Here is an 8,353-nt window from a genome sequence, read left to right on the forward strand (position 1 = left end):
GAACACCACAAAAGTATATGCAGATTGTATCCCTCGAATCCTCATGCCTCTTTCCTGAATTTGAAATTAAAAATTGAAAATTGAAAATTCAGACTTGGAGTGTTTCAATCAAATTCACTGAAAGCAAAGATAGACAGAAAGAAATACTAGTTTTAACATTAGCATCATCTTATGATTAGTGAAATAGGGGGATGTAAGGAAAACAGTCCTCTATTCATCAAATTATTTGCATTTAGCAAAAAGACAGAAAGGGAGAGCCAATATAAATCTCACCATGGAATGCACGATCATGCTGTGAATCTACCATGGAGACCAAAGGTGATATGGTAGCTGTCTTCTAGCAACCTCCGTTTCCATATCCCTAGTATTTCTTCCCCATCAACTAGCTCCACAAGTCTATACATTACAAAGGTTTCCAAACCATACAGACCACTCCAACCCGACCCATCCCACACTTCTACAGTGGTACCTTTCTTTTCCCCAATGAGAAAATAGGCTACATCTAGAAAGATTGTTGGAATATTTAATACAGCAGTTGACGTTTGCCCCTGGAGCCAAATGCCCACCTACCACCTGATCACCAATAGAACAGACATAAAACATAAATACAGTGGGTGATATTTTGAAATCAAAAAAGAGGGGGAAACTGGAATGTGACAAAAGGAATGTTTCATTCATTCATGCATAGAGTTGGCAAATCAAGCAGATCAAAGAGAAGTTGCAGAGCTAAGCAGAGAACGAAGAGGAAGGAAGTTTGTGCCTGCAGTTGCACGTGTCTCCTCTGTTCATTCTGTGAGTTTGTCGTTGTTTGTTTTTTGTCCTGTTGAAACAGTGATTGCTCCAGGCAGCATTGTATGCAACCATTAGAGTTGCAGGTTTAAAGTTTATTGAAGTTTGAAGTATTATCAGTTTAGGGTTATTTTAGGGTTTTTTGGTTGAAGCCGAATGCTCCTAGATTTTGTAATAGTTTAATAAAAGATTGAATAGAAAGCAAGCAAGCATACTTGAATCTATTGATCTTCCCTTGTATGTTGCATTTGAGAAATTTGTTTGAAAGCTTAAAGCTTTGGCTCTCTCGTTTTAATGGTGAATGCATTCACGTTGGAATTTTCTAAGTTATAAACTTTAGTTGGAGCCGAGCTCACTCGGCATCTATTGTTGCCGAGCATTTCCTTTGGAGCCGAGCATACTCGGCATCTATTGTTGCCGACCTATCAAGTGTCGAGCTCCTCTTTGTGCCAAGTTCACTCGGCACCTATTGCCCGTCACTCGGCACCATCAAGTGCCGAGCAACCTGCCACTCGGCATCATCAAGTGCCGAGTAAAACTGGCACTCGGCACCTTCCTGTGCCGAGCAACTTTTAAGTGTCGAGCAAAGTTTTTAGGTTTAGGGTTGTGAGTTTAAGTTTGATTTTAATATAATTTCTCACAAAGATTTCTTTCTCTTCTTCATCTAGCCCATCATAGCTAACTTGTAGCCTTTGTTTGATTTCACCTGACAATATTCTCAAGATTTTGTGCAATTGGAGTTTCTAGTAATCTTTGGATTTTCTATCATATAACTGTGCCCCCAACAACTTAAGTGACAAAAGCAGACCATTACAAGTTTTTACGAAGTCTTCAACCAGAGTTTTAAATTCAGTAGGCGGAGAGGATTGCAAGAAAGCATGCCAACAAAAGAGCTGCTTAGCATGTGATAGGTTAAGTCCCGGTATCTTAAAAATGTAGGGTGGGGAAATACCCCATGATATAAGAACACCCAATTCCCAAGTGGTTACAATGACCATGCTTTGGGATCCAAGCTTGTCTTTACCTGGCAAGAAAGCATTCAGCTAGTCAATATGATCCACGTTATCCAAGACAATGAGCGCCCGATGAGCACTCAACCATTTTTCAAGAATGGCTTTACCTTTAGCTACATGGTCGAACGGCAAATGGTGGACACCGAGATCAGTGAGAAGCTTTTTCTGCTTGTCAAGCAAAGCAATTCTGGATGCTGCATCTCGCACGTCGAAAATGAAGCCACGTCTTTCAAAGGAGGAAAAGTTCATGTTGAAGAGCTCCTTCGCCAATGTGGTTTTCCCACTACCTCCCATGCCCACGATCCCTCTCATTTTTACCGTCTCTTCTACTGCAAGTGAGTTGAAGCCTTGTATCAGCTCATCCAATCCAAGTGGATGTTTTCTCATGATTGGCAATGCACGATTCACAATACTCTTCAAGATTGTGTCCCCATCCCTAAACATTTTAAGAGAAAACAAAATCTCAAAACAGAACACACTATCATTGCTTAAATTCTAATGTCATAGAATTAAAAACACGGGTGAGATAGAACAATATTAGACAATTGAAGAATCAGGAAATAGTACATACTCATTATTGTTGACCAGGTAGCTGGACAGGAATGAAGCGATTTGGAGTGCCCATTTAGATTCATCAAGCTTTTCGGATTTGTATCTGCCCTTCTTTGCATGCTCTGAAAATGCATGGGCATATATTCCTTTCCCCTGACCAACCCATCTGAGATCGGAGTCTTTAACATGATAGAAAATAGGAATGATTTTTTAGCATGAGAGATAGCTCGGACAAACACCACGAGGACTCGGCATAGTTGGGAGAAATAATGGCAATGTGAATGGTAGCAGTAGCCATGACATGTTGTATCTCCGCTAGAATTGAATCCCCAGCTTCAAGGGCATCCTTAGCTAAAAAGACACGCAAACCCACGGAATTGAGTTTATGATAGATGTCAGTGGCCAATGTTTGTTTAACATCAGACCCACGATGATTAATGAAATTTTCCTAGGGTTCAGTGGAGTAAGGTTCAAAAGAGGGTCCCAGCCCAGCAAAAGCATTTTGATTTTGCATGGCTGTGGAAGAGGAAGCCATTTCAATTGATTGAGAACTAAAATCGAACGCAAGTGAGATGAATCAAAAGTGGGCTTTGATAAAAAAACAAATGATAGAACTTTGAGGAGTGAAAGAGAAGAGTAGAGGGCAATTAGTGTGGACTGTTGGAATACACATGAACAAGCAGTGTGATATGGGCCACATTAAAGCGTAGCAGTGGTGGATGGGACAACCATTTTCATAAACACATGGAATCTTTTACACCAGGTGACACCCACGATCCTAGACACACGAAATCTCCTCTGGTGGAAAGATTACTCAAGCTAGCGAAAATTTTGTAGCACTTATTTCTAGAAGGGGACCGATAATCTCATACAAAATGTACTAAACAGGAAAAAAAGGGGTCAATTTTTATAGATTAGTAAAAATTGGGTGATTTTTTTTTTCAATTTTTTTGGTTTTCTATTGTAAAAATATGTAGATTTCAGGAAAATTATTTGTGTTTACAATTTTTTGAAATTTGGTCAATAGTACAAATTGTAGGGAGGATAGATGCATCTATTATTTACAGTCTGAAACCATTTTTCTATATCCTGTTTAAAAGTGTGAAACAAGTTTTAGAAGAAAAGTCTATTGATTAATTGAAAATTCTAATAAACTGTAGGAAACTAATAATTAATTACTCTCAGCTCATAATCACTATACCTCCTTGATTATACCTCATTTTGGAAGGGATGCAACTATCCTCCATACAATATAGTAATTAATTATCAATTTCCTACACTTATTAAAAAAATTAATTAGCTGATAGACTTTTCTTAGCAATGAGAAGTTGTTTCACATCAAAAAATAGGATAGTGAAAAAAAAAATTTAGGTTGTAAATTACTAGTTTTGTGATTATGTTTTCCCTAGGATAAAAATGGCTTGGCACATGAATCACAACATATTAAATGAAGCGTAATACTTACTATTTTTTGACTTCTTCCATTGACTCTCATACAGGGAAAATCTTTACAAATTTTTTTTTACAAATACGACAACATGATAAGATTATGGTCATTGGAAACTTGTCATTACATATGTAATTTGAATAAATTTAGTGGTTATTCTATAGTTTTTAGGCATTACCAATCTTTCCATTATATTATGCTAGAAGGTGTGTGTTGATTACTCAAATTGTTGGTTGAGATCCTATGCATTTGTCACTCAATGTTGGAATCCTCAACACAATTTGGCCAATGAATTGGCTTGATTCTTCAAGAATCAAATACCCTTGCTCTTTAGGCTTTGTAAAAACCTAGGTGGGTGCACCTTCACTATAACCTTTCAAATTGGTTTAATATTTTCTATTGCAGACTTCTTAGGTGATACTCTTGAAATGGCAAGTAATCTTTCAAGGAGAAATCAAAATTATGAAAATGAATGCTTTGGAATATTTTGAAGTGTTGAATATTTATAGTATATGTGTGAAGTATGCAGATGGATATAGAAGTGAATATCATGAACCACAAAATGTTACCACTCTTGAATAATTATAAGACTAGTTCCTCATCTAGTTGGAAAATTGAGCCCAACTCAAAATAAGCTATAAATATCAAACTGCTTGGAGACAGTGCATGCTACCATCAAATACTAGATAGAGAACTTAAAAATACAAAGCCCTAGTTTAATTATTTTTAACCTCAATTTAACAAGACCAATCAAAAATAGAATACACTAGTATATGAACTTTGATAATCGAGGGTTTTTTCGAATTTCAATCTATCAACAGTAATATAAATCCAATAGGAAAATTCACTTGATGCAAGTTATGAGAATCAATTCCCCTTCTTTTGAATGATAAAACTAAATCTTTATATGAATTCAAAGAAGAAGTATAATTGAGAAGTGATTGGTTGCAATACCTATCTAAAAAAAAATTAAACATTTTATCCCCTACAACCTTTTTTATTTTTATCTATATATCAATATATATATCTCTATGTATATATGTTAGTTCATGGTACCTCTTCTTATAGAAAATGAAGGGGTGCACATAGCTTCAAACCTTTTCAAAATGTCACTAATCAAAAATTGATTGCTACCAATCACTAATTTTTGCAATATAAGACTAAAACAAAAATCCTAATGATCTTCATAATTAGATTGGTTAAATTCCTTGGATATTGTGAGGATTTCATCAATGTGTTTGTTGTTTCCTTGTCGAACCTGGAACTCTAGCAAAATCAATTGTACTTTGGCTTCTTCAAGTTCCAATCATGACAATCACTAGTGTAGCCCACATAACTAGTCCTCAATTCCCAAGTAGCAACATACGTGCTATGAATAATGTCCAACTAATCCTCCTACTCTAGAGTCAAGTCTAGCTAGACATAACTGGTTTTGGCTCCTTATTTACTATATGCTCCTAGATTGGTAGTCTCATCTTCACAAATTCAACACCTACAAACACAACTCGATAATGAAAAATATTTTGACTCTGGCTCAAGTTCTTTGTTGTGATACTAAACTGGTACTCTCTAGTAATATAACAGACAAATTTAATGATTTCTAACTTCAAATTTCATTTCAAAACATTTCACATAGGTTCACATTCATTCATGCACTTAAAATTTGTCATGTCACACTAGTCATTTAATTCGAGTAATTACTTCCTAAGACAGGTCATCATGTTCACTATTTCAATGCCTCTTCAACCACGTGTTTTGTAGTTGTGATCAACATCTTTGTCATTCAATTTTTTCATTGATTCTAATAATAATACATATATAATAACATTTTGAATAAAATAAGGGTTTGACATATTAGTTGTGCACAGGAAATTCCAAGATGTCTCCATCAGTGTCTTGTAGGAAGTAAGAGCATTCTCCTACTTTCTCACATATGACATAGGGACCTAGCCATAAAGCATCAAACTTGCCATGTTTTCCTTTATCATTATCTTTGAAATTCCATTTTAGGACCCCAACTCTAATGTTGAAAGCCCTTTCTTTTGACCTCTTGTCATGAAGGTACTTGACTTGTTTCGGCTTTTCAATATTATGTTCCAATGTTGATCTCCTAATCTCATCCAACTCAATGAGTTAATTTATCCTCTTCACCATGAATTTGATTCCTTCAATTCATTCTTTAGTCATAAATTTGGACACTAGCAATAGGCTATTCAAGGGAAGTCTGACTTCTTTTCCATAAACTAGATTGGATGGAGAAAAATTAGTGGACTTTTTTTACTATGACTCGGTATGCCCACAATGCAAGGTTCAACTTGGTGTCCCATGTTCTTTTATTATTATCCAATATTCATTTGATAATCTTCAAGATGTTCTTATTACTCTATTCATCTTTTCCATTCCCTTTAGGATGATAGCGGGGAGAGTAGGAGACAACTATTCCATATTTATTTCAAAAAAAGAAGATACTTCTTATCTAAAACACATTTCATTATCCACAATAATTTTAGGGGGAACCCTTAATTTTGTCATGATATTTTCCATCAAGAACTTAGTCATGATTTTTCTAGTAGATTTCTTAGTTGGTACAGCCTCTACCCACTTAGTGAAATAAACAATGGCTACAAAAATCCAACTGTGTCCCCTAATTTATTTAGTGCTTATTTTACCTATAAAATCCATCCCCCACATTTGGAAAGGTTCTTCCACTTACAAATTTCTTAAGAGAAAAGCCTCATTGTACTTTAGTTTCCCCAAAAATCTATGACATGCTTCACATTTCCTCACATAAGTATAACTATCTTTAAATAAATGTGACCAGTAATACCATGCACATAAAATGTTGTGTGCAATGGTTTTCATAGAGAAATGGCCTCCAAAAACTCCTTCATGAGATTCTTTCAAGATGGATTCTTGTTGGTATGTGTCTAAGAAAGAAAAGTAGTATCCCATCTCTATTTTTTTTAGTAAAGGTCACCTTGGATAAGAATATCTTTTGAATCCTAGATATTTATAGTTCTTTTCTAATTCTCATCCAAATCATCAAGGGATCTCATATGTCTTAAGTAGTATACTATTTCACCATACCATGTATATCTTTCAATACTTGCTTCCATGTGTTCAATATTTGTTTGATTTATTTGAATTACTTCTAGGTTTGCATTAGCCATGAGCTTGGCCAATCCTTGACCTCTTACCAGCTTGGTTATTTGGATGTTGACGTTGAATTCCTAAATTTGGTTAATCAATATGTATCTTCTACATGTAGTCTATGTCTTCTTAAAGATGTCCTTGATGACAAAATTTTACATATATGCAACTATATCTACACCAACCAAGTAAAGCCTGAATGATTTTACTACCTTTACTAATGAATAAGAATGTTTCTCATTGATATCATAATTAATTTTGAAATTTTGCAAACTTCTGCTAAAGATTGCAACTGGTTATTCATGGCCTGCCTAATTCTTTTGTAACATAACTACAAAAATAGTGTGATAGGATACAAATGAGAAAATCTGAAAAGGTTTTTTGACATTAGGAGTTTTGAGCATAGGTGCCTCTTTAATTTATCTCTTTATATCATAAGATGTGTATAAGGCCTCTTTATCCCATATCACCTTTGCTCCTTCCTTATACATCTTTATCTCAAGCAATTAATGACTCCATAATAAATAACCTCATAATAAATACAAGCAATTATTGTAGATGTAGTTGAAAATTTTGCCATAGTTTGCTAGTCTTGGTTATAACTTGTTTCTTGTTCTTTTTCATGCATCAATGCTTATGTGCTTTTCTTCAAAGAATCTTCATTGTTATGAATTAAGTCAACATGATTTCATTGACTACTTTCTGAGGTCAGTTTCCATTACTCATTTTTGCATGAATCTTGGTGTTTTCTTTAGATCTCTTAACTTCATTCATCTACAAGCTATTGTGGAGCATAAACCAAGGCACCTAGAGATTTCAAGTACCAGACCTCTTCATGATTTCCTTGCTCAAAAGCATTAGATGATGCTTTCTACTTGTGCCAAACTCCTATCTCTACTCTTTTAGTCTACTATTATCTAAAGTTTGCCTCTTAAATTAGATAATATGAGATATAACTACTTCTCACCTCTTGGATATTCAATAAAATCTTCTCATATATGGTCATGTTCTTTAAATTTTTTTAAATCTAGGCAAATACTGGTAAATATGATTTGCATTGATCAATATTTGGTCTCTTCTCTCTTTACATATTTGATCCTTTTAGAGCTTATTGATATGATGACAGCCCTCACTGTATGACCCTTATTTTTCTTGCATAACAAAAAATCTATACTTAGTATTTAGTTTTAAGTATCAAAATTCATTGGAGAATTCTTGTCCAACAAAGTGTAATGAAGATAATTTGAACTATATCAATGCCTAATTGTAAAACTTGATTATTAGATAAGAAAACATGCATTGATTGATTAGAACAGAAGTTGTCTACTATTTTTTGATGTTTACAAGAGTATTCAATTATAATGCATGTTATGGTTGGTTTGACTCTTATTGTTCATTCACA

At 34.6% G+C, this 8,353-nt stretch overlaps 1 pseudogene; it reads right to left on the reverse strand.

Annotated features, from left to right (window-relative positions):
- Positions 1-287: 287 nt before the first annotated feature.
- LOC149571959 (disease resistance protein Roq1-like) lies at positions 288-2,889 on the reverse strand (annotated as a pseudogene).
- Positions 2,890-8,353: the final 5,464 nt, after the last annotated feature.

The sequence above is a fragment of the Cupressus sempervirens genome, chromosome 2 (genome assembly GCF_028749045.1).
Source record: "Cupressus sempervirens isolate cs-2001-9-10 chromosome 2, ASM2874904v1, whole genome shotgun sequence".
Classification (NCBI taxonomy): Eukaryota; Viridiplantae; Streptophyta; class Pinopsida; order Cupressales; family Cupressaceae; genus Cupressus; species Cupressus sempervirens.